This window comes from Pelodiscus sinensis, chromosome 3 (genome assembly GCF_052426305.1).
Source record: "Pelodiscus sinensis isolate ZL-2025 chromosome 3, ASM5242630v1, whole genome shotgun sequence".
Classification (NCBI taxonomy): Eukaryota; Metazoa; Chordata; order Testudines; family Trionychidae; genus Pelodiscus; species Pelodiscus sinensis.
This window is the reverse complement of record NC_143054.1, coordinates 161,983,463-162,010,610: the sequence shown is the minus strand read 5'-3', so window position 1 is coordinate 162,010,610 and position 27,148 is coordinate 161,983,463. Positions and strand designations below refer to the sequence as shown.

Below are 27,148 nucleotides of genomic sequence, written 5' to 3'. Positions count from 1 at the left end.
TACACTTCCCAGGTAGCAAAATTTGTCAACAGCCTTAAGGACTGTACCAGCAGCAGTAACCACTGGAGTGCTGGGCTCTTTCCAGACAGGCTGAGGCATAACTTTTGTCTTTTTGAGGCTCACTGTGAGTCCAAAATGGTGAGCAGAAGTAACAAAGCACTCAAAAAGCTCCTGTGCATTCTTCACTGAATGAGCCAGCAATGCACAGTCATCAGCAAACAGAAGATCATGAATAGTTGTAGTAATCGCTTTAGCGCAAGCCTGAAGTCTCCAGAGATTGAAAATACTGCCATCAGTTCGTAACTGAATAGGTATGCCCAACGGGCAGTCCTTAAAAGCAACTAACAGCATAATTGCAAAGTAGATGTTGAACAGGAGAGGAGCAAGGACACATCCTTGCTTTGTACCGTTTGATATTTCAAAAGGTGCTGATGTCTCTCCATTGTCAAAGACGTGACCAAGCATGCCATCATGGAGAGACCGAACAATGTTGATAGATTTTTCAGGACAGCCAAGTCGGCCAAATATTTTCCAGAGCCCGTTTCTGTTGACCATGTCGAATGTCTTGGTCAAATCGATGAAAATCACATAGGAGGTCCTGATGTTGCTCTCTACATTTCTCTTGTATCTGTCTGGCTGTAAATATCATATCAGCAGCGCCGTGACCGGCACAAAATCCACACTGGCTTTAGGAATAATACCATTTGTAAACACATGTAGTGAAAGCCGGTTGTAAAGGATGTGGGCCAGGATCTTACCAGCTACAGAGAGCAGAGAGATGCCCTGACAGTCATCACAACACACACAGTCACCTTTTCTCTTATATATGTATACAAACAGGGCATCTTTGAAGTCCTGAGGGACTAGCTCCTAATATAATTTAATTTAAAATCCTTCACTACAACAAAGTCACTCCCACTGCAGATGAGTTTGCTCTTCACTGGTTCAGCCCCCAAAGCTGCCTATGGCACAGCAGACTCTCCTCATCCAACACCCCTTATCCACAGTCACATCAGTCCTCTGCTGCTTCTTGTGACTCAACTCCCCAGCCAGGTCACTTATAATCCTTACGCAGGCAGTGCTAGATTTAGGGGTAGACAACCCATACAATGACCTGAGGTGTGAGGCTTGGGGGCGCCAAGCTTGGGATTCTAATGGGCTTTTTTTGTAGTGATAAAAGGGAAAGATAGAATGTTTAAGGAAAGATGTTTCAAGTATTCCATACATAGATTCATTTTTTACTAGCCTTCTAGAATGTTCTGAACTTCAGTAGAATGTAGTGGAACTTTCAAAACATATTCAAAATGGAGGGGCACATGCTGAAGGCACTTCTTGCCTGGGATGCCATTTGGTCTAGGGCCAGCCCTGCTGCCAGGACAACAGAGAGTCCAACAGGTTAGCTCCAAAACCTTGTGTTAGGCTAACTAAGAACCCAGCAGTGCTACATCCCTTGGGTCAAGGTTTTACAATGTCTCTGTCTCTCTAGGTTCACACTTCTCTCAGGGTAGGATCCTGAGTTACCCCTACAGCCCTCCAACAAATCACATCTGGAAATAAAACTTACATCACTTCTGCCCTCCTCAAGCTTGAAGTTTTGCACCCCTTCTCCCCCCTCCCCAAGTTACCATGTGCTCTGTTCCTCAGTTGAACACTTTGCTGGGCTTCTTTGGAGGTCCAGGACCTGCCCTCGTTAGTGATCACTCCACCATTGGCTTCACAATTTCTGCTCAGGAGCAGATCCCAGGGCCAACGCTTCCCACACACAGGCTCCCTTTTCAATTGTATCAGTCTCTCCACACGGTACTACCAAGATAGGGACTTCAGAGTGCTTTCCCCCTCTTCCTGAAGCCCACTTCTACTCTGAGGCTTCATCTACTCATAATAATCAACCAGCCCTTTCCCAAGTTGTGACTTATCTTTAGGTGGGCCATACTGGAGGGGCAACTAGGTGCCCTGAGTGCTCCACATACAGTTAGCTGTTGCTGAGCTGAGGTATACACCCAATTAAATATACATTGCAAGTGCTCAAACTCAAGGACCGGTTTCAGGGGGCATAGTTCCTCCTGCCTCCCATATGTTTATTGTTCCTTCTATATTGCTATGTGGGAAGAATGGACCCTAAAGATATAGCACATCTGTGTGAAAACCTGTTTCTGTTGGAGCATAGGGTCCCAGGACAGTAAGGGTTGAGAACCACTGATGCATATTCTCCTTTCCTTCCCAGGCTGCTGTCTGTATCAGTATTTTTTACTCATGTTACTTGCTGGCCTGCTAACCTAGGATAAGGTACATGCTCTCAGGATTGTGCTAGTGCTTGGGCAGTCTAGTCACCACTACACGTAGGAACTATGCGGGGAGAGCACATTCAGAGTCTGGCTGGTACACAGAGCCTATGAGGTTACAGCTTGTGCTTAGTGCAGATGAGTCTTTCCAAAAGAAGTCAGCCTTAAGCGTATTCCAGCTTGGCCAATTCCAGCCCAAACCATCAAAATTATAAACAATCCTAAAGGGTCTTAGGATAGAAAATGCTATGCAACTTTAACGTATAGACATCACTACCAGCTCTACCTATCATATTTGTATACATGGTCTGGGCCAAGCCGCACTGCATTTAACAGAAGGACTCCCAATGATTTCAACAGACATTGAATCAGCCCTGGACCATGATGTAGACAGATGGCATCTTAAGCCATTTTTTCTATATTTCTCTAAACATGTCTGAGAAACAATGGACATCTCATATCACTTAGCCTGTTGGATACCTCTCCATGGCCACCTTATTTGTGTGTATATGGAATTTCATTTGTATCTTTGTTCTTCCTTTGAGCGTTAGTGGAGACAGGAGCTGAGAGCATTGTTGCTGTTGTATGTGTCAGGTATGCCAAGCAAAATGCCCTTTAAATTCTGTGTGCCTGTAGCAACTGCATTGCTCCAGAGGGGCTTTGTATGGTTCTTCAAAAGGACCTCCCACCCTGCAAAAATTTGATGGGTGCTACCAATACCCAAGGATTGGATTGCAAGAGGCAAATGACCAGATGCACTTCAGCCCAACACTAGAAAAGGAGCCATCTCATCAAGTGATTAATCGGGCCCCTTTGGGAGGGTGTGACACTGTTCTCCCCCAACAGAACAAGCTGTGAAAGTCAAATTGCCCCCCTCTAAGAAAATCAACTTTAAAACCATTCCCAAAAATGTAGCAAGAGAGGGGCACAGGTGTCATCTTTCTAGAGCTTTCTGCTAAAGGAACAAGAAAATGCAAGGGACAAAACAGGATATTTTGCCAAAGAACAAACCTAAGGCATTTGCAGGGGTACTTACAGGTCTGAGTAAGTAACTTCTGCATCTTTTCTTTTTCCTATTTGGTTCTCCCAACATCTTGCTGAGACATTTATAACAGAGGCTTGGAGGCAGGGGCAGAAGTGAGTATCAGTGTCACAGGATGCACTTAGCAGTAGGCATGCCTCCTGCTAGTACCCTCCCTCCCCCGCTCACCTCACTGCACACCCTACTACTGTAGGGTCTCTGAGTAGTCCTTCTTTGTGAGTCGGCCCTCTGCCCTGCTCACTATGTATGTTTCCTTCTTCTAGCATGCAGACCCTGTCCCAGGGAAGTCTGATCTCTATTGCCCACTTTGTCCAGTTCCCCAGTGACTGGTAGGGGAACCCAGACCCACCCTCTACTCCCGGTGCCAGCTCAGGTCTGTACCCTCCTAGATCTTGCTACCTTCCCTGTGAGCAGAACTGAGTCTTGCCTTCTAACTCTCCTACCCCCAAGGTGTTGACATAGACTACTTACCTGTATAGGCCTGAGCAGAATATTTTCTCTGACATTTCCCCTCTGTAGCCAACTTCCTGTCTTTACAAACCCAACCTACCTCTTTCCTCCTCAGCTAGGTTTTCTCATTCAGTCCCTGGATTACTTAAACCATGGGCTGAATGAGAGGCCACCCTCAATTGTGGCCTGTCTGGTTAATTGGTCTCCTGCTTAGCTTACATTATCTCTCTCAGGACACTGGTGCGGTGGATACCGCCTCACAAGGAGCTTGAACCTGATGTGCATTATTGACCAACAAGATGAGAAATTTGGAGACAGAGAGTTTATCTGGAGGAAATAAAAGAACTTAGTAAGCAAGTTGGCTAAATGACAATGTACAGGGTACAGGTGAGGCAAGAGCTCTTAAAAGGCTTAAACGCCAAAGAAAAGTGGGACTACATGTCCATGAGCTATCATGAGGGTGTCCTGAAGCACAGATAAAAATTAAACTGAATCTCAAGGATGAGGAATAAGCAGGGATATATAGTAGGCTATTGAATTTTTCCCCAGAGATCCCCATTGCATGGTTCATTTAGACTGAAGATATCTCTAGAGAAATTAGAGACTAACTATATTGGCAGTGTGAAACTGCTTCCAAACAGAAGCCAGTCTGGGTCAGTCTGAACATGAAGTTCCAATCTGGAATGCTTGGAACCAGGGGTTTGGTCCCTCTCCCCCTGATCTCTAGAATGAGAAGAGTAGTGAATAAGCAGGAGCACTGGGGTCCCCCAAGTCTTGGGAAAAATCAGAGCAAACGTTTTTTATGTTTATACTAAAACAGATAATGGAGGACAATGGAGTGTAATGTTTTAACACAGGCTGTGAGAATTACCTTACGGCCACTGAGTCAGTTTTAAGGGGTTTGTTTTTGCTACTTGCATGTCACTCTGAACAGATATACCATTAGAAACCAAGATCTGACATATAGTGTCACAACTGGAACTTGTCAAAAACATTTTGAAAAATGCATGACAAATGTCAAAGTCATTTTCATCCTGCAGGTTGCAAAACATGATTTTTTTTCTAAATAAATTCAGTTTTAAAATTTTCTTTTCCACTTACCTTCCCCACATTTTTCCCAATGAAGGCAATAAAATAAGTGATGTCCACAGTCTGGGAATTTTCCCTGCTTCTCTCCCACCCCCATTTTTTTTCTTATTTTTCCATTTACTATTCGGTAGTTTTTCAAAATTTGAAGATGTCTGAGGTCACAGCCTATGCCCTGGCAAGATGATGGAAGGGGAAGGAAGGAAGCAGAGCAGAGAGGGCTCCCTGCTCATTTTCAAGAATTGGATCAGTGATGGAAATGACAGCCCATGCATTTTTATAGAGGTCAGAATTTATTTCCTGAGGTAGGAAATGCCTCAAATTATTCAGCTGGTTGGTTAATTTTATGTGGCGGATGAAAATGTGTGTGCGGAGATAGGGTGTGATGGGGCAGCTGAGCCCTGCACTCCTGTGGCCCCAACCCCTGCTCTGTACAGGAGGGTGGGGTTTGCGGTGGCCAATTTGCGCCACTTGCTCCCAGGCTGTGGAACAGTTGTGAGCCAGCAGGCCATGGCCTGCACTTGGGAGCAGGGCCCGGAGCGTCATCAGCAGGCCGCATGGCATCAGGGGCGGAGCCTCGGGCCAGGTCAGTGTGGCATCTGGCGCCAGAGAGTGGGGCCTGGGGCATGCCCTAAGAGGGCGTGGAAGCCAGGAAAGATGAGCGGCAAGAGGGTTTAAGGGTTCGCCAGGAAGAGAAAGAGGGGGTGGCGACGGAGAAAGGACAATCTCCCCAGGGGAGAGAAGTTGTCCCCTGCCTAATAAGGGGAGGAGTGCCAGTAGGAAGGCCCCGGTGGTGAGTGGGGAAGGTGTGCTGGCCACCTCAACCAACGCGTAGAAATTGGCGGTAATGCTTGGGTTCGAGTGGTGAGAACCACAGGGACTGGAAGTGGCCCAGGGTGGGGTTTGTTTGGATAGCCCATGAGCTGGCGAGTTTCGGGAGGAATCCCAGTCAGCCAGACAGGAGCTTAATTGACCCTGTCTTTAGGTCCCTGGGCTTGGACTGTTGGAGACAAAGGAGGAGCAAGGGGAGAGTTAAAATGGTGGTTGTTCTTTCTCACCTGTTAATGATGTTATTTGGTTCCCTAAACTGTTGGAGTGTTGTCTGTTAACTCCCTACCCCTTCCCTGAGTGAGTGCAGAAGAATGTCTGAGGTAAACAGCAGGAGTAAACAACAATGCACACGGCCCAGCAGGGAGTGCACACGGTCCCAAGAGGCCCAGACTCAGAGGCTGCATGTGGCTGATCCTTTAAGGAGAGAGGGACAGACACACAGTGGGTCGACCATCAAGTGGAGCCTCCCAGAACGCCCTCTGCTCGGATCGCCTGGCCAGTGGACCAGCTTAGGAGTCAACTTGGGAAGATCAAAGAATATGAACTGCCTTCTGCTCGCCTTATCATCCTGCCTGGCACTGTAAGGGTGATTGAGTGTATGAGTGAGATTCCCCTCCCTTCCCAGTTTAATTGAATAAACAAACCCTTTACACTCCTATGTGGTGATCCCCTCTCCTTAGTGTTTAAATCAGTTGCAATCCACATCCCCTTGCAACAGGAACCTGTGTGAGGGGATGGGTCCGGGTCCCCCTACCCCCTCTCTTTTCTTAGTGGGTATACTTTGGCCTCCTCCAAGACTAGAAATAGGAGGGAGGCCCATCACCGCTGCCAGGGAAGCCATAGACCGTGAACTATGGCCGGACATGCTGAATTACTGCTCAGAGAGAAACCCTGGTCTGTGGACATGGGTGGGGCAGGCCGTACGGCTGCTGGTAGTGGGATTTAACGGTGAACTGTGAGGGGTGCTCAGAATGTATTTACCCCCTTAAAAGACCCGAACAGGGGAACGTCGGTAAAGGGGACCATATCTTTGTTTAGTTGCTTCTAGTAATAAAAGGGACCGCTTCCCTGGCCCTGGGGTTGCAGTGTGACAGAGGGTCACCACATATATTAAGCATCAGCTACCACTTATGTTCTTATGTTCACTATCGTGACCATAACTGGTCACTCAGGACCTCAGTTGGACAAATCATCCAACTATAGCCTTCCAACACCTCACTACGCTGAGAATGTTGGATTAGTACTGGCTCAAAGGGGAAAGCACCACTAATTGATCACCCTCAGCACTTCGTGCAACACCTCGCTAGTTCCTGGAGATCTGCAAGCCAGCCACACTTCGCTTGTGAGAGCTTGTGATAGGGCGGCAGAGCCCTGCACTTGCAGCCCTTCCCTCCTTATGGAGGACAAGCGGCAGAGCGATGTGGGGTGGAAGCTGTCACCCTGCACGGCCAGGCCAGGGCAGCAGGATGGCGATAAACTGGTCCCACCAGACAGGGCTGGAGAATCCCGGGGGGTGAGGTCCGGTGCATGCGCCAGAGGCACTGCACAAGGGGCCGGCCTGCCCGGCGTTGCCGGGCAACCACACGCAACCCCAGCTGACAGAGCCGGCGCACTCGGGTCCGACCGGAGAGGCGGGGCTGGGCAGCATGGTATGTCTCCCGTGGGCCATGGGCAGGGTGAGGTCAGTGGGGACACCAAAGGGCAGAGGCCAGAGATATAAAAGGGAGGCTGGAGGAGACACAGGGGGAGGACAAAGACACGGGAAGAGAAGAGAAGAAGGGTATGTCTACACTACCCCGCTAGTTCGAACTAGCGGGGGTAATGTAGTCATCCGCAGTTGCAAATGAAGCCCGGGATTTGAATTTCCTGGGCTTCATTTGCATGAAGCCGGACGGCACCATTTTTAAACTAGCTACACGCGGCACGGAGTAGCTAGTTTGTGGAACGAGGAGTACAGCTAGTTCGGATTAGAAGCCTAATCCGAACTAGCTACTCCGTGCTGCGTGTAGCCGCGCGGCACGGGGTTCGAACTAGCCGGCATTTAAAAATGGCGCTGGCCCGCTTCATGCAAATGAAGCCCGGGAAATTCAAATCCCGGGCTTCATTTGCAACTGCGGATGACTACATTACCCCCGCTAGTTCGAACTAGCAGGGTAGTGTAGACATACCCGAATAGACAGAGAAAGAAAGAGGGAGTTGAAGAGAGACTCGGACCAGAAAGGTCCAGAGAGCGGGAGACCGCAGACACAAGGGCGTGGTGCATCCAGGATGCCGGGAGAGGACGCCCAATGGACATGGAACTTGGTGAACCGAGAGTGGGAGGAAGCAGCCCAGGGCAGGGCTAGGGAGGTAAGCCCGCAGACAGATGAATTAAGGGGCAGCACCCTGTCAGTCAGGTCGCAGGGGGAGGCACGGCTGCCCCTCGACTTTAGGGGCCTGGGTTGGGACTCGGAGAGAGGGCGGGCCCAAGTCCCTCTTCCCCTCCTCTACTGCATACCGCCCCAGCCAATTGGAGTAGCGTTCATGGTGGCAGCCAGGGGAGTAGCCCTACAAGACCTGATGGGGCCAATAACTAGAGGACCAGACTAACTAGTCCTTTCACAGAGCTGATGAGCACTTACCTAAGATGTAAAGGGAACTAAAGAAACCCCTTTGCTAGATCTACAGCTAAAGTATTGCTTCAATTAAGAGGGAGCCTCTGGAGAAAAACTGTGAAAGAAACAGAGACAGGAGTTAGTTAAATTAAAATAAAATGGTAAAGATCCAGCTCTGTAATCATTATTAAACTACAAGGCAAAGCCCATTCAAGTGGTACAGATCATCCAATTAAGTTGGCTCCATGGATTGACAGTATTGGAGGTAAAGAGAGTCTACAGCTGACTAGAAGAAGTGATACTATGTTGAAATCCAAATCCCGAGGAGCAATTATACAAAAGCTCTTAGTGAGCAAGTTTTGGGAGAAACTTAAAAGCAAATTGTAAAAGCGGATTGACTACACATGAGGCAGCAGTTTGTGGAATATCAATTGCTATGCCTGGGGGAAAAGATGAGAGAAACATGCCCAGAATATCAAGAGCCCTGATAGAAAATAGTCCATTTCCCCAATTGATGTAGCAAGGTTACCAGCAACATCAGTGAAAGAGACTCACATTCCGCAGGCCAAGGAGTGTTCAAAGGGGCGGGGGGGGGGGGGAGGAGGGGGCATAGATTCATGTCTAGAGCCTGGGCTTGAGGTTTGGTGCCTCATAGCAAGGGCCCTACCAATATCACGGATGTGAAAAATGTGTCATGGACCATGAAATAATCCCTGCCCCTTGAAATCTGAGCTCCCCAGAATCAGCTCAGCTGGGGAGTGACAGGACTTGTCCTTCCCCTGCCTGGCTGTGGGGAAGAGATAAGACTCTCCTCCAGAAGCAGTGCAAAAGAGAGGGTGCTACACCTTTATTTCTGTGCTGCAGCAGCCCCAGAGTTAGGCTCTGGATGGTCCCCCTTCCCTGGCTCTTGCCTGGGCTCAGGGTACCTGGGCTAGAGGATGCCTTTCCCTGTGGCTGATGCCAGGCTCAGGGCCCCCTAGTCTTTGGGCTTCCACCCATCCCCACACATGGCTCCTGTCAGGGCTCAGGATGCTCAAGCTCCGGTGTTTCCATTCCCTCTCCTCCCATGGTTCCTGCCAGGACTAGGGATGCCCAGGCTCCAGGTGGGACTCAGGGCTTCTACCCCTTGAAGATCCTGCCCAGGATCAGGGTCTGGGCTAGGGTCTGCCACCCCCTCGCAGCTCCAGAACCCACAGCTCTTGCCTAGGCTCAGGCAGTCAGGTTCACAAGGCTCCAGCTGAAGCTCAGGGTGCCTGGACTGTTATCCTCAACTTCCCCGTCCCAGGCTCCAGGCATCCTAGGCTCAGAGCTTCTGCCCAACCTGGCTCCTGCCAGGGCTCGGGACTTCCACTCTGTGGCTTCTGCTAGGGCTGGGGCACTCATTTTTCTAATTGTTCAGGGACCCTAGACACAGGCCCCCTGGGCCCATGAGTTAAACTACCACTTGAACGCTGGCTCTCACTAGCAGCTAGAAACCCCTGGCTGGGGCTGGGGGGAAGGAGGGAGTGGAGGGGATCAGGAGTGACTCTAGTTGTACTGAGGAGGTCTGACCTACGTCTACCTCCATGAGCCTCCTCCAGATTCAGCATAGAAAAGATGAACTGCAGACATAGCCTCATTCTATGAAGAACACTAGAAGGAATAAGCAATGATATACCAGTAGCGAAAAAGAGAAGTATATGGCATTTATGGTATGATATTTATGAAGTGATAAATTCTACATCACAAACTGGGAAAAATTAGAAAAAACGAGTAACAGAAAGCTTAGTATGAAAATATTTGTATATTACCAACTTGTCAATGGACTGTATTTGTGCAATTTTGAGTTAAACTAATGGAAATTATGACTATTTCAGGGATCTCAATATTAGGTCAAGAACTAAAAGAAAATATCCTGGAAATGAAAATTAAACCAGGTGCCATATGTATCCAGGAAACATGGCTAGATGAAAGGCTTGCTTTTAAATTCCCAGGGTATCTTGATTTTATGCAAGATCAAAAACTACAAAGAGGAGGAAATGTTTGTATTTTCATCAGGGCGAGATTGAACTAAATACCAGTAGAGAATGAAAAAGCCTAGAATGTAATATAATTGAGATCCCAATGCAGAAGAGTAATATTTCTTTAAGGATTTATAATATATATAACCCATGTGGGAAATTAGAAAGCAGCTCAGAGCTACAAGAAATAATGAAGAATGAAAAGACCATATATTATGGGTGGTGACCTAAATAGTCATAATAAATTGTGGGGAAGTAAGACAACTGATAAAAATGATGCAGTCTTAGAAAAGTTCATTGATGAAAACAATCTAGGGGTTTTAAACAACTGCACTTCAGCTAGATTTAATACAACAGATGGTAATTTTTCCTGCTTAACCCTGGGAATTATAACAGCCAATTCTGCAGGTAAATTCAACTGGGAAATATAAAATGAAGAGGGAATGGGAAGTTATCATTATCCTTTGTTTATTGCTTTTCAAAGGCAAGGTAAGGATGAAGGTTATGGAAAATTACCCACTTGGAATTTTAATTGGAAGATATTGACAAGTAAATGAATTTTATTAGCAACCACTGTGAAAATGATGACATAGAGAATATAACAAAGTGATTATTAGCAGGCATTACTGTAACAATGTTTGTGTCATTGAAGGACCCAAAAATAAAAGCTCACTTCTGAGGTGAAATGCAAAATGACAGTAAAAGAAAAAACAACACAAAAAATGACAAAGAATAGCGAAGACTTGATGGCTTATAAAAGAAGTAAGGCAATCACACAAAGAAATGAAAAAGGATCAAAGGAAGAATTAGAGGAAGTATTGTGAACAGATAAACAAAAATATTAAGACATCAGGCAAATAAGAGTGAATTGAACTCAGACTAAAAGTAGCCACATCCCTGGTCATATTGGGACTGGCAACATAGTTAGAAATTCTGATAACGAGAAAGTAGAAGTTTTAGATGAAACTTTCCAAATAATGATGAAAACCTAAGTAAGGTTTTTGACCAGATTAAAAGAGGATTCATCAATGTCCTATTAAGTTATTGGAGCAAACATGAAGTTACTATATTGAATACATGATTTTATATGTGAGAATTTAAGAAAACTATTGATATCAGTAATAATACATCCCCAGGTGGAGATAACTCAGGGTATGTCTAGACTACATGCCTCTGCCAACAGAGATAGAAATGTAGCCGTGTTAGTCTGGGGTAGTTGAAGCAAAATGCAGGACAATGTAGCACTTTAAAGACTAACAAGATGGTTTATTAGATGATGAGCTTTCGTGGGCCAGACCCACTTCCTCAGATCAAATAGTGGAAGAAAGTAGTCACAACCATATATACCAAAGGATACAATTTAAAAAAATGAACAAATATGAAAAGGACAAATCACATTGCAGAACAGAAGGGGGATGCGGGGGGGTGGGAAGGGGGAGGAAGGAAGGTAAGTGTCTGTGAATTGCTGATATTAAAGGTAGGGAGAGTGGGATGTTTGTGAGTTAATGGTATTACAGGTGATAATTGGGGAAACTGTCTTGGTAATGGGTGAGAAAGTTCAAAGACTTGTTAAGTCCTTGTTGGTAAGTGTCGAATTTTAACATGAATGACAGTTCAGAGGATTCCCTTTCAAGTGCAGATGTAAAAGGTCTTTGTAGCAGAATGCAGGTGGCTAAGTCATTTAGAGAGTGTCCTTTCTGGTTAAAGTGGCAAGAAACTGTTTTCTCTTTGTGATCTTGTCTGATATCTGTTTTGTGGGCATTAATCCTTTGGCGAAGTGTCTGAGATGTTTGTCCAATGTACATAGCAGACGGACACTTTCGGCACATGATAGCGTAGATTATATTTCTGGATGCGCAGGAATATGTGTTCTTGATCTTATAACTCACTTGGTTAGGTCCAATAATGGTATCAGCAGAATGAATATGTGGACAAAGCTGGCAACGGGGTTTGTTGCAAGGGAAGGTACCAGGGTTGGTATTAGTGTGGTATGTCCTGTGGTGGTTGGTAAGAATCATCTTGAGGTTAGGTGGTTGTCTATAGGAGACTATGGGTCTGTCTCCCAGAGCCTCTTTGAGTATGGTATCCTGTTCCAATATAGGCTGTAGTTTATTGATAATGTGTTGGACAGGTTTAAGTTGGGGGTTGTAGGTGATGACAAGTGGTGTTCTATTGCTGGTTTTCTTGGGTCTGTCTTGAAGTAGATGGTTTCTAGGTATTCGTCTGGCTCTTTCAATTTGCTTTTTTGTTTCTCTGGGTGGGTAGTTGAGATTTATAAATGCTTGGTAGAGATCCTGAAGTTTCTGGTCTCTGTCAGTGGGGTTAGAGCAGATGCGGTTGTATCGAAGGGCTTGGCTATAGACGATGGATCGTGTGGTGTGTTCTGGATGGGAGCTGGATGCATGTAGGTAACTGTATGAGTCAGTGGGTTTTCTGTAGAGAGTGGTGTCTAATTTTCCATTGTTGATTTGTACGGTGGTGTCCAGGAAGTGGATCTCTCGTGTAGAATGGTCCAGGCTGAGGTTGATGGTGGGGTGTAGGTTGTTGAAATCTCTGTGGAATATCTCCAGAGGCATGTAAAATAGGCTACCTGACATAGTCAGTGAAGCGGGGATTTAAATATCCCCAGCTTCATTAAAATAAAAATGGCCACCGTGTTGGGCCAGCTCAACTGATTGTCAGCGCAATGCGCAAGTCAAGATGTTGATCAGTCGACAAGGGAAGCCTTTGTCGACCGATCCTATAAACTTCGTTTCATGAGGCAGAAGGGAGCAGTCGACAAAGGCTTCCCTTGTCGACCGATCCACGTCTTGACTTGTGCACTGTGCCGATGATCAGCTGAGCCGGCACAGCGCGGTGGCCATTTTTATTTTAATGAAGCTGGGGATATTTAAATCCCCACTTCATTGACTATATCAGGTAGCCTATTTTACATGCCTCCGTTGGCAGAGGCATATAGTCTAGACATACCACAACGTTTAAATATCTCTGAAAGCAGTTTGAGGGTTATCCTGGAGTTATCTATCACTGTATGGGAAAAAGGAATCATAAAGATAGTGGGAACATGAAGTAAGTTATTCCAATATGAAAGCAAGGAAACTATCAACAAAAGTGGATGCCTACGGGCCAATTGTCTTTAAAATTGTGTAAAATATGGATGGATGAATGAAAGACTGACTTCCTAGTTGAAAAATAATGGTATTATAGATGAAGTGCAGAATGTTTTTAGGAAAGGAAGATGCACCCTTGCTCACGCCACTAAAGGAGAAACTGAAATACAAAAAGAATCAGGGTATGTCTACACTACAAAGTTAGTTCGAACTAACGGACGTTAGTTCGAACTAACTTTAATAGGTGCTACACTAGCGCTCCGTTAGTTCGAATTTGAATCGAACTAGCGGAGCGCTTAGTTCGAACTAGGTAAACCTCATTTTACGAGGACTAACGCCTAGTTCGAACTAGCTAGTTCGAACTAAGGGCTGTGTAGCCCTTTAGTTCGAACTAGTGGGAGGCTAGCCCTCCCCAGGTTTCCCTGGTGGCCACTCTGGCCAACACCAGGGAAACTCTATGCCCCCCTCCCGGCCCCGGACCCCTTAAAGGGGCACGGGCTGGCTACGGTGCCCGTGCCAGGTGAAAGCCTGCCAGCACCCAGCTAGCAGACCCTGCACCTGGCACGGCACAGAGCCACCCACCCGATGCCCCCCAGCTCACCCCCTCTTGCCGGGACCAGGCTGGCGGCTCCCGGGAGCTTCCCCTGGACTGCAAGAGGCGGGCACCTTCCTGGGCTAGTGCGGACATCGTGGACCTCGTCCACGATCTCCGCACTAGGCACAGGAAAGTGGCCGTCTAGGGCAGGAGAGCTGCCAGCCTGGCCACCCAGGACCAGGTGTGCATGAAAATCAAGGGGGTCCACTGAGACCCCCGACACTGAGCCCTGAGCTTACAATGGCCGTCCTGGGTCAGACCAAATGTCCATCTAGCCCAGTAGCCTGTCTGCCAACAGCGGCCAACCCTAGGGACCCTGGAGGGGATGGACCGAAGACAATGACCAAGCCATTTGTCTCGTGCCATCCCTCTCCAGCCTTCCACAAACTTTGGGCAGGGACTCCACTCCTACCCTCTGGCTAATAGGACTCCATGGACCCAACCTCCATGACTTGATCTCACTTCCCTTTAAACTCTGTTCTAGTTCTAGCCTTCACAGCCTCCTGCAGCAAGGAGTTCCACAGGTTAACTATTTGCTTTGTCAAGAACAACAACTTTCTCTTACTAGTTTCAAGCCTGATACCCATTCCTTTCCTTTGGTATCCTCTAGTCCTTCTTTATGGGAACTCAGGAAGAACTTTTCTGAATGCACCCTCTCCACCCAACCCCTGCTTTTAGAGACCTCTATCCTGTCCCCCCTCCGTCTCCTCTTTTCTAAGCTGAACAGTCCCAGTCTCTGTAGCCTTTCTTCATCTGGGACCTGTTCCCAACCCCTGATCATGTTAGTTGCCCTCCCCTCTCCCAGCCTTTCTCTTCCCCTCTCCCACCTCCTTTTCCCAGTCTCCCCCAGTTTTGTTCAATAAAGACAGAGTCAATGTGGGAAGAAACGTTATCTTTATTTTGTACATCAATAAGAAGGGGGGCTAGGGAAGGGTAAGTGGAAGGAGGTGAGGGAGGAATGGGGCACGAGCCCCCGATGGGGAGGACTGGGCTGGCTCTGCGGGCTTCTGGGGGTGGAAGCTCTCCTGCAGCCCCCCAATTGCCCCCTCTCCCCAGATGGCAGCCTGCAGCAAGTGCAGCCGGGCTGATGGCCGAGTGGTGTAATGTGCCCAGTGTGGGCACTCAGGGCACTCCAAGCCAGAACTTCTTTGCAAACGGGGCACCCCTTAGAACTGTGTGTCCGGGGTGGGGGTCGGGACCCTTTAAGCGCAGCCCTCGGCTAGCCTGAGACAGCATCTCCACGCTCTAAGTCCTCCTCTGATGCCCTGCCGGCACTGCTTCCGGCCATCCTTAAGCCCTGTTCAGAGTCCACTCAATGTGGACTTACTAGTTCGAACTAGCAAAACGCTAGTTCGAACTAGTTTTTAGTTCTAGATGCGTTAGTTCGAACTAGCTTAGTTCGAATTAACTAATTCGAACTAAGTTAGTTCGAACTAGCGCTGTAGTGTAGACATACCCCCAGACATGAGAAATTTGTGAGATCTGTCTTTCTAGATAGTTAAAAAACTTATGACATGCTTTAGAGCAGTGGTCTCCAAACTTTTTACACCCAAGATCACTTTTTAAATGTCAGGGCAAGCCAAGATCTACCCCATCCCTTCCCCAAGACCCCACCCCTTCCTGGAGGCCCTGCCCTCTCCATTCCCCTCCTCTCCATCATTTGCTGTCCCCAGCCCTTCATCACTCTCAGTGGGTTGAGATAGGAGGTGCGGGCTCTGGGGTGGGAATCAGGGATTTGGGTGTGGGAAGGGATGAGAGGTGAAGCTCTGGGAGGAAATTTGGGTACAGGGGGAGGTGGCGAAGGAGATGCTGGCTCAGAAAGGAGGCTCCAGGCTGGAGAGTATTGGGGTCAGGTGGAGGGTCAGGGTGCTGAGCAAGCTGCAGGCTTGTGGATGTGGGGATGCAGGAGTTTGGGTTGGGGTGTATGAGGGGCTCAGGGCACAGGTTTGCAGGGTATGGATGGTGCAGGAATGTTGTGGCAGAAGACTGGAGATGAGAGGGATTCAGGGCAGGGGGGGTCAGGTGTACAATGGGCTCAGGGTTGGGGTGTAGGGAGGTGCAGGAGTGTTATAATGCTGCGGCCAGATGGGGGCTGGGCCCCAACTGGGAGCTTGTTGGCCGGTTTCCTTTTTAGATAAAATATTATGTCCAGCACAAAATGTTTCAGCATTTTCTTTATTTATGAGAGAGGCGAGGAACCTGTTTTGGGTCAGGAACCACTGGCCCATAGAAAAATCAGTCGGGGACCGCACAAGTGAGATGCAAAAAAACAAACACTCCAAAAGCCCCAAAGCCTCACTGATGTGGCCCCTACTGAGACATCTCACTCCCTTGGAACTACAGCCCTATGGGGGGAGGGGCGGGGCAGAATGAGGTTCAAGACCTCAGGCCAGATTAACTCTTCTGGGTTCCAGGGTTAGTGGATTTTGTGGGCCCCTCTACACTCTGAAGTGAAGCCAAAATTAGAGATCCAGTGTGAGGGACAGGGCTGTCCTTGAGTAGGATAGGGCTGGGGGTACAGAATCTGGGTGGAAAGTAGGGTACAGGAGCAAGCTGAGGGTAGGTGTCTGGTCAGGAGGGAGGGAGCAGGAGCAGGGTGCTGGTGGTTGTCTGTCCAGAAGCCAGGAGCAGGTTGCTGGTGGGAGGTTTGGCCAGTGGGAGGGGGCAGGGTGCTGGTGGGGGTCTATAGTGGAAATGCGGAAGACGTTTGTGAGGTCAAGGAAATTAGGTGGTGTACCACAATCATTCCTTTTGTGCCTGCATTTTCTTACAGTCCTGGATGCTCTAGGCAGCCATTTGTGCTTTTTGCTTCTTATTGTTCTTTTGTTATTCTCAAAGAGTTAGCTATTTGCTAAAGATGGTACAGTGTAGGAATGCACTGTTGACTTTCAACAAGTTCTGGGACAGGTCCCAAGGCCATACACCTGGTATGGGAGTGCAGGAGGGCTTGGGAAGATCACATAGCTATCTTTGCTGAATGTTTCCCATCTGATAATGCTAATTATTTGGCTTGGGAAAATATGCAAAGTATCAACAAGCTAATTACTGGGTGTGGGAAAATACGCAATGTATCAACCATCTTGTTAGGTTCTCAAAACAGCAGGGGTGATTACTGTAGATCTAACAGTATATAAGTGCCGGGGATATTCCCAACATTGGAACATCAGCGTAGACTGAAACTGCAGAAGGTGCTACATACTGGCCACTGGGGTCCATCCGCTGTCCTTCTTCAGAGGGTTCCTGACAGCAGAAGGGACGTAGGCATTGCATTTTATTCTAAGATCTGCTTAGGCTTAATAAACATTGTATTGTTTTAGTAAGTATTGCATTTTATTTTGAGGTTTGCTTAGGCTTAATAAGTATTGTATTTTGCTTCATTGTATTTTACTCTAATATTAAGCATTTTATTTTGTCCTAATATTAGCTTAGTAAAATCTTTAAGCCTTTACCCAATCTGAGTGCTTATTGCCCCCGAATCCCTTAAGGGAAGAACCATTGCCTCTTGGCAAAACAGGGTCTTGCCAGGGGGAGGGAGCAAGGTGCTGGTGGGAGGTCTGGCCAGGGGAGAGGGGGCAGGAGCCGTTCTGCTGGTACCTGGGGATCTCCAGGGATGAAGATCTTTGGGGCAGGATCTGTGAGAAGTACTGGAAGAAGGCCATGTGTGTCTCCTTTAAAAAATCCAGCTGCTCTGGATCCTGCAGCGCCATTTTAAACAAATGCGGCTCCTTGTTGGGGCTGAGGGAAAGTATGGGGGGGGGGGGGCTGGGAACACCTCCTGGCGATCGACTAGCCGTGCTGTTTGATTGCGATCTACTGGTTGGTGACCACGGCTTTAGAGGGTAGGCTTATTTTACAAAGTAGGTGCTCTGGGATAAGGGGAAGAATGTATGGGTAGGAAAATTTTGCGTAAAAGAACCATGCGAGCCAGAGTTGAATATATATATATAAGAGCAAAAATGCAGGATTTGTTATATCTAAACCCGGAGGAGTAGGTAACCTTGGTTTCCCTCCCAGCCACTGGGGAAATCAATGGGAAGACTGCCTGGCAGTCCTGCCTGGGTCCCAAGTGACTTAGAGAACTCAGACTCTTCAGCAGGGGAAATTATAGTGACCCGGCCAGAGGGCCAAACCACAATGTAGGAGCATTTAAGTCCCAAGACAGAGAGAATGAGGATATATCTACACAACACCGTTATTTCGGAATAAGTGACATTATTTCAAAATAACAGTGTGCGCGTCTACACACAAGCTGTTATTTCTACATAATGTTGAAATAATGTCCAGCTGGAGAACTTACTTCAACTTCTGTAACCCTCATTTTATGAGGCTTAAGGGAAGTCGGAGAATGCTCTATGTCAAAATACATGCTGTGTAGATGTGCCCAAATCTGAAATAAGCTATTTTGACTTAAGCTACACAATTAGTTTAAGCCCTGCTGAGTTTAGCTCTGCTGTGTAGACATGTATCCTGAGAGAGCAATAGAGTGCAATAGCAGGAAGGGGCATCAGCCTGGTAGAGCTGATGTCCAAAGACAGTCAGAAGGAGGCACTCTAGCGGTGAACAGAGAACCCCATGACTCTCCCACAAATCCCCCACACTCTTGCGATTTGCACGTTTAATCTCTGAAAATCAGGAACGGACCAAGTTAAGGTTACAGATGCAACCTTAATTCTTCTCCCAGTGTGTGTACATGAGTACATGTGTGTATGCCATTTTTAATAACATGCTTACGTACTATTTGACAAATAATATATCAGGCACTTTTTGTTGTACAGCCTTATTTCTTTCTTTTAAGTTTGTCATCTCCAGTTAATCTATCCCAGCATGGAAGAACATCACTCCATCCGTGAATCAGCAGTTCCAGAGAGGAAACTAAATACAGCCGCATCCCTAACATTCAACAAATTGCTGTCTTAACACTTGGTTAATGTTCCACAGTGTATTGAGTTATTGTCCTCAGATTTCAAATTAGTTCAGATTTAGTGCCCCTGTGGAAGAATTAAGGAGAAGATGAAATAATACACATGCTAGGCAAGCTTTCCGAGCAGCATGGGAGCATGTTGCCATCGCAGCCACCAAGGGAGGTGTGTGAGAAGTAGTCAGTGTCACAGAGCCTGCTTCCCTTTTCATGGGGAGCTACATAAGAGGAGAGGGGCCAAACCGGATGAGATGGAAGGTTTCAGGAATGTTCTTAGAAAGAAACCGAAGGGAAACAATTATTTTCTGTGTATTTAGTGTGTGATCATCATCAGAAATAGAAGAGTGACCTGGATCTTCATACTCAACATGTTATTCATGGAATTTAACACCAGAGAGGACCACCAGATCATCTAGTTGACCTCCTGCTATGAGAGGCCATCAATACCACCCAGAGTCTGCACACAAAACCCAAATGAGACCAAAGAAGGACAGCCCTCAAGAGCCTAAACTACTGTGTGCCAGAGGCAGAGAATAGGAGGGACTGAGGTGCCACCAAGGCAACCAAGGAAAATAGGGTTTGCAGGACTAGGTCTGAGCACTGGTCCATCATGTTTGGCATTTGCCTCTAGCAGCGACCAATACTTATTGCTCCAAAGGAAGGTGAAAAAATCACAGCGCAGCTGACCACAGTACTCTGAGGTACAGGGGAATGAGAGAAACATCCTCCCCCAAGGAGATGGATAATCCTGTTAGCTGAAAAGTCTGAATCAGATGCCAATGGGCTCCTTGGCGTGCATCTTCCACCCTTAATGTTCCCTGACTCATCTAATTAAGGTGATCAGTTGTTTGGAAAACAACAAAGCAATTTGGTGCCTCTAGTCATTAGTCGGCTATGAACAAGGATATTTTTCCCTCTTAGCTGTCTTCATTTTCTGTACAGCAGTGCCTCATGATTCAGCCCAGCTCCAGAAGGACCAATGACTGCGTGGGATGCCTTTGGCAAATACGTTTGTTTGAAAATAAGTGTCTGTTTGTCTGATTTTCATTTTTTTTAATCCCCATAATAACAACTCCTCTATTCTCTGGCAGGCTGATTCAACCACCAGCTCTCTCTTTGCTGGGCTACAAAATTACTGATCCACCTCTATGCAGTTTATTATTTAGATCATACATGAAGTGAACACACAAGGTCTTCTGACACAGTGTCACCAAAAGGCATTTGTCTGGATAATGAAGAAACATTTTGCTTAAAAACAAACAGCTTTTTGCAATGCTAGAAAGAAAAGTTATTTTATGCAAATAAACAAAACAAGATTTTGCCAGGGCTGGAGGAAAGAGAGAGAGGTAATATGTGTGTGTAAGTGTTGTGAACTATATATGCTGTTAAGTTTTATTAATGGTTTGCAAGGTCTATTGATTATTGTTGAGGCAAACAAAGGGATAGATTCTCAGCTGGTGTAAAACAATGTGGCTCCAGAGAACAATATCTATCAACACCAGCTGAGGCCCTGGTCTAGTGTGCCTGTTGTTAATATCTGGTATATGTTGGCTTTTGTGGCTGAAGTGTACTTAGAAATTACAAAATAAAGGCACTGAGATTATTGACCAGGCCGGTTACAGAAGATTATTTTAAAATTCAATCAGTTGTGTCTAGTGGATGCATATTTAAAAGGCTTACCATCACAAAAGCTCTCCAGCCTTAAAACAAAACAGCTATCCCAGGGTGCGTCTACACTACACTGTAAGTTGAAATAAGATATGCAATTTGAGCTACATAAATTGCGAATCTTATTTTGATGTTACTTCTAAATAGCTTATTTCAAAATTTGGTGCTGTATACAGAGCACTTATTTTGAAATAAATAGCTATTCTGAAACGCCCCTTACTTCTTGTGGAATGAGGTTTACAGGGATATCGGAATAGCGAGCCTGTTATATTTTGAAATAATGGGCACACTCAAAAGATGCAGAATAGCTATTTTGAGATACCTCCAGTATCCTGAAATAACGTTGCAGTATAGATATAGTCCCAGAATCCCTGCTATCTTTAAGAAATAAACACAACCACAACATATCAGTCCTAACCCTCAGAAGCTCTTCAGCCATAATATATATCCTTCCTCTACCTGCCCCCCAAATAATCCCTAACAAAACCACCCCCCTCCCAAAAAGCCTGGGAAAACATGTGACTCTTGCAGCTTATCCTGAAGGCACCAATGCCCTGATCAGCAGAACCCTTAAGTCTGAGCTCAGCTTTAAGCATGGCAGGAGTGTCCTATGGTGTTGTTACTATTATTTATTATGGTAGAACCTAAGATGCTTATTCGTAGACCATCTCTCACTGTGGTGCACAAGACTGTAGCTCTCGTGACATCTGACACGCGATGACATGAGAGTTCATGTATTTTAACCTGGATCGTAGTGGTTAGGTAACACCATCACTAAATCCATTGTCATAATAAGCAAAAAATGTTCCTTTATCAGTAGCTTCAGCAGAGGAGCCAGTGAATGGGGCCATGGAAACTGAACTACTCAATCCTTCCAAATTAGATTTCTTCCATATTGATGGCTATGGGGAAACATTCTAGGGCATTTAACAAGAGAAAAATGTATGAGAACTCAAGTATTACCGTGAACCATTATGTCCAACAAGTGATTTTCTGGCTATTTGTTTTCCAACCCACGTCACCATCCTGTACAGTTCCCAGCCACAGAATTCAGGAGTATTTTCTGTCTTGAATACAAATATTTTAACAGGTGTCCCATATTCAGCATAGGGAACTATGGTCACGGTAGTGAATACCATCTGGTCCTTGTGACATTACCTCCATTAATCAGTTTTGTTTCAAAACCTCCCATATTTATCCCTCTAGATGGGACAGCTCCTCATATCTGTCACCTAAAAAAAGGGCTCAGATGTGGGACTCTCCTGCACATCTTCCACAATGAAGATTGATGCAAAAAAATCATTTAGGTTCTCCACAGCGGCTTTATCATTCTTAAGAATGTGTTTTAGCACCTTAATTATCTATAGAGATTTGATAGTTGTGTTTGATTCATTTAATATTTTTACCATATTTGACGCTATGTTTTTGTTCACATCTGGCATCACATCCACACCCGAATGACTTCTGTTATTCCAATATATTTTGCATCTTTGTATTACTGTATCCTCTTGATGATTCCCATTCCAAAAGTTCTGTATTGTCTACAACATCAGTATTTCCATTTAATACTAGGCACTCAAGTTCATCAATTTTAGTAGGTAGATTTCTTAACATTTGTATACAAACACTTGTAAAATGTTGTCAATATTTAGTTGTCTGCCTTCATGTGATGTAATTGAATGGGGCTCTTTTCATTTGACTGTTTCTCTTCAGTTCCTACCTGTTCTTTATCAAGGTCTGTCTTTACTGTATCTCTTTACTAGGATATAGAGTATCCTCTTTAATAAATGCTCCCCCAGGGGATTTGTCTGTCTGAACGGTGTGCTCCTCTGCACCTGTCAGCTTTCCCTTCACTCTTAGTTTAAATGTCCCTGTGTGGCTTTTTAAATGTTACATGCCAACAATCTAGTTCCAGTTCAGTTTAGATAGAACATGTACAGACTACAGACTCCTCTTTTCCCAAAGCATTCTGCAGTTCCTAATAAACCTAAATCCTACTTCCAGACACCAAAGTCTTATTCATTCATTAAAAACTTGCAGTTCGGCCTAAATGGCTCTGTGTGCAGAACTAGAAGCATTTCAGAGAATACTACCATGGAGATTCTGGACTTTAATCTCTTCTCTAACAGCCTGAGTTTGGCCTCCAGGACCTCTTTCCTACCTTTCTCTATACTTTAATATTATTAATCTTCAATCTCCCTTCTATAAAATGAAAAAAAATTGCTTCTTTTCTTCACAATGGTACCGTAGTTATGAGATACTCAGCTATGAGGATGATGGATGCCATCAGAGTTACCAAAGCAGACAGATGCCATTCAAAGAGAGGCAGTGTGACCATCCAAAGCTACTGATGCGTATTTATCGTGCTGGGCAAAAATTGCCATAATAAAATTAGGGAGGAATGAACCAGTTCAAAGAAATGAATGAACACACACCCTGTTAAAGTTTTGTCCAAAATCCAAACTCAAGGGGAACATTCACTGAGTTCAGAAGAAGTCAGGTAAAAAAACGTAGTTTTTTCAGTTTTGTGAAGCTTTGTGCAACTCACAAACGGAGCCCTAAAGCAAAGATGCAGAGATTCCATGAAACAGGCCAGAAGCACTGTACATCACAGTACAATGAAAGGCCCATTCTGCAGCGTCAACACTTTTGGATGTTTCTCCATTGTCTTCAATGGAGCTACTCCAATCTACACCAGCTGGGAATCTGGTTCAGTGAGGCTGGGTTACACTGGCTTGCTGACAGTCCTTTGGATTTTCTTCCTCCCGTGACTACTCACCTCAGAACTAGAACAGGATAACAAGCTGACTGGGATGGGTCAGTGCCTGGAGAAGCAGTAGGTTGCCCAAAAATACAGTGGGTGCAGCATAACATTTAATTCTGGGTTCAGAATTAAATTGTTCAGCTGGTGGGAATTCCCTGGATCAGGTTTTTATCTGGTTAAATATGAGTCCAAGTGATGGCTGTACACAGGCTGTCCTACACCACAAGTAAGGGCTCAAATAATGAAAGCAAAGACTAAAAGGCAACACACTTCTTTTAGGCTCAGCTGAGGTTGCTAGACTTCTTGCCTGACCAATATTTATAGAAAGGAAAGGGTGACACCCAGTGGCTACAGGTCTGAGCTACCTTTCTATTGTACCTTGCTAAAACAGTTTTATCTGGAATTAGCTGTAGCAGCAACCCCACGACTTCTTAAAATTAGGTAGGTACTGCCTATGTTGCTATGGAAAACCCACAAGCACAATGCTGATTTGTCTGTGTATGCCAGAGGGTATTTTTTGGTTGATCCCACTCCACGGTCTAGGCTGACCTAATGAATCTGCAGTTCTGCTTCCATCATCTTTAGGGCCCTAACAAATTCACAGCCATGAAAAATGCATCATGGCCCATGAATCTCCCCCTTCCACCTACCTCCTGTGAAATCTGGTCTTTTTTGTGCTTCTATTCTACACTATGCCGATTTCATGGGGGAGACCCGCATTTCTCAAACTGGGGGTCCGGACACAATAGGGAGTTGCAGGGGGGTTGCAAGGTTGTTTTGGGGTGGGTTGCAGTATTGCCTCCCTTACTTCTTCACTGTCTTCAGAGCTGAGCAGCTGGAGAGCAGCAGCTACTGACCGAGTGCCCAGTTCTGAAAGCAGCATCCAACCTGCAGCAGCGCAAAAATAAAAAATACCAGACCATGCCACCCTTACTTCTGAGCAGCTGCTTTCAGAGCTGGGCAGCCCAACAGTGGTAGCTGCTGAGGGCCCACATGTGCAGGCAACAACACAGAAGTAAATGTGGCAATACAATACTATGCCATACTTATTTCTTCCCCCCTACTAACTGGGCCTCTGCCTTCAGAGGTGGACTCCTGACCAGCAGGTGCCACTCTCCAGTTGCCCAGCTCTGAAGGCAGTTGCATCACCACAAGCGGTAGTGCAGAAGTACAGGTAGCAGTATCGCAACCCTGCATCAATATCTTCGGGGAAAATATGCACCCTCCCCCCCTTTTTGGGCCAAGACCCCTACAGGTGCCACACTGTGAAATTTCAGATTAAAATGGCTGATATCAAGTAATTTATCATTTTTAAAATCCTATAACCATGAAATTGACAAATTGTATTGTGAATTTGGTAGTCATATTTAAAGGTTTTGGGGGTTTTCCTTAAAATATTAAGTAAATGAAATGTGACATATTGAGGCCCTAGAGCCTTACAGCCTCTTTGTATCCGCAGAATGAGTGGAGCCCAGGCATTTTAGCTCAAGCATCCTCAACACTGCTTCTTTTGGCAGAGTGTCTCAACACTGACTGGGGTGATTGGAATTGCTTGTATCTTCCTAGTCATTCACCCATTGCTGAATCCATTCTCTGCTGAATCCACAGAGTGTATAAGTCCAGTACAGCCCCAGTTAGCCCAGGTACATATTAACTTTTTATGATTTTATGTATTAAAATTTCATTGTTCTTTTATATGCAAGCAAAATTCTTCTTATATTATGTATTTACTCCTCTGTACTTAGGAAGCTGAAAGCTCTGTCCTTAACCTGAACTTAGTACGTGAGCAACACTCAGGGATTTATGTAATTAAATATTGGCTATAGCTAATTATTCCCCATCCACCGAATCCAGATGCCCAGGAAAAAGGACCTCTCTAAACTAATGAAAGGTGTCTGCAGAAGTATAACAGGCAAGACTGGATAATTGATAACTGTGCTTATGATCCCGTTATGGCCTGCTATTGATAAAGGGTATTTGTTGCAGATGTTTTCTGTGACGAATGAAAAAATGACTTATTGAAAAATGTTTTTCGCTTACTAGGAAATGCTTGCTGCAACAGATGTTCTTAATAATAATAACTGGGTTAGAAATCTCTTTATCAATCATGTAAACTACGAGAACCATAAAAGAAATTCCCTAAGTAATTTGGTAAAAATGAAATATTGAAAACAGAACATATAGTGAAATTAATTTTGGGATAATAATTTTTCTCTCCAAAAAGAAATTTTTCTCTCACCCAATAAAAGGAAAAAGGCTTGAGAAGTTATACAGGGAGGAAGACTGCCAGCAAAGGGAACAAGCTGCCATCCATCCACTTTCTACAAAGAAGGAGATAATATATTTAATATATTTTTTCTGTATTCTGTATGCTGCTGTATTAATCTTTGACTAGTATTTTTATAGATGATTCCATCTGAGCCTGTTGGTTTTGGAAATTTCATATTATTGTTATTAAAATCAAACATGCCACACCTGAAATGTTTTGATGGTTCTAAATATTTTTTTTTTTTTTTGAATTTTCATTCTGGGGGACTGGAATGGGGTGTGTATATCCCATCCAGACTGGGCGTGATCCAAGTGCTAGAGCAGTATAAAAGGGAGCAGCTCAGTTCAGTCTGGCAGGATGCAGGAGAGGAAGGAATAGGAGCTCCAAAGGTAATCCAGGCAAAGATCCAGATGATGGGAGCTAAAGACTGGGAGAACTGCATCAAGTCTCTAGAGCTACTGGAGCCTCAGGGGGAGATTGGTGCTATGTAACTGGAGGACCCTGAAACCACGTGGATCATCCCAATACCAGATCTACTAGGAAGTGACTCAGAGAGGGTGTGTGAGTGGTATCTCCCACCCCAGTGAACTCAGAGTGTTGCGGTGGCATTCCCCTCTGAGTAAGTGGAAGAACACTTCCCCACTGACAGGGCCCTGAGTCAGGACCTGGTGGAGTAGGATGGACCTGGGCCCCCTACCAGGGCTGCTGTCCCAACCCCTTTGACTCTGGTCCTCCTCACCTCTTGTAACATGTCCAGTCAGCAGTGGCTGCTTGCTGTTGTGGCTGGTGAATGCAGACAGGTGGTGGCTGCTTATATGTCACCTCTGTTAGCCACCTGGTAAAATGAATTGTATTCAAGAGAGCTGAATGGCAATCAATCAGAACTATGCAGTACGAACATTCAAATGTACATGACTGTAACAGGTGAGCCCAGTCCCTCTCCCTGTTTTCTCTGGTCCTCCGGTTATTCCCTAGACTGTAGTTCCCCGAGGTGGGGTAGGGGGGTCCGGGCCCACCCTCTCTCCCGGACCCCAACCCAGGGCCCTAAGGACAGGTGCACGGAGACCTGTCCTGCTGGTGGGGTGCCTTCCCGAAACGCACCAGCTCGCCGGGTCTCACCCGCCCTGGGCTCCTTCCTACCCCCTATCTAGTACCTCCGTGATCGCCACCTATCCGTGCTGCCTTCACCCATCCTCCTGGTGTTGTTCCTATTTCCCACCACCCTGCTCCTCTCTTTCCTGGTTCCTCTCCTTTACCTTTCCCTCTCCGCTCCGCTTCGCTCCGTTCTCCTCCCCCCCCGTCCCCGACTCCATGGGGCTTTTCAAAGGGCCCGCGCCGGCGTCTGGCCCTGATGACATCAGGCGCCGCGCTGACTGGCTCCGCCCCCCTCTCCTGTCCCCGCTCCTCAGCCAGCCATACCTCCTGCGTGCCGCCCGTCAGCTGGGCCATGGCGGCGGAACAGACACGGCAGTTTATCCCCGCTCTCCGGGTGGTTCCCAGGAGCGTCAGGGCGACCGCGGGTTCAGTGCGGGGCGGGCT

General features: G+C 46.1%; 1 long non-coding RNA gene across 1 annotated transcript in view; it reads right to left on the bottom strand.

Annotated features, from left to right (window-relative positions):
• LOC142827672 (uncharacterized) overlaps nucleotides 1–26,948 on the bottom strand; it is a 47,015-nt gene extending 20,067 nt beyond the window's left edge. The window contains exons 1-2 of the long non-coding RNA XR_012902381.2: nucleotides 26,866–26,948; nucleotides 26,349–26,444 (exon numbers count right to left, since the gene is read on the bottom strand). This is a non-coding gene — a long non-coding RNA (uncharacterized LOC142827672). The remainder of the gene's footprint in view (nucleotides 1–26,348; nucleotides 26,445–26,865) is intronic.
• Nucleotides 26,949–27,148: the final 200 nt, after the last annotated feature.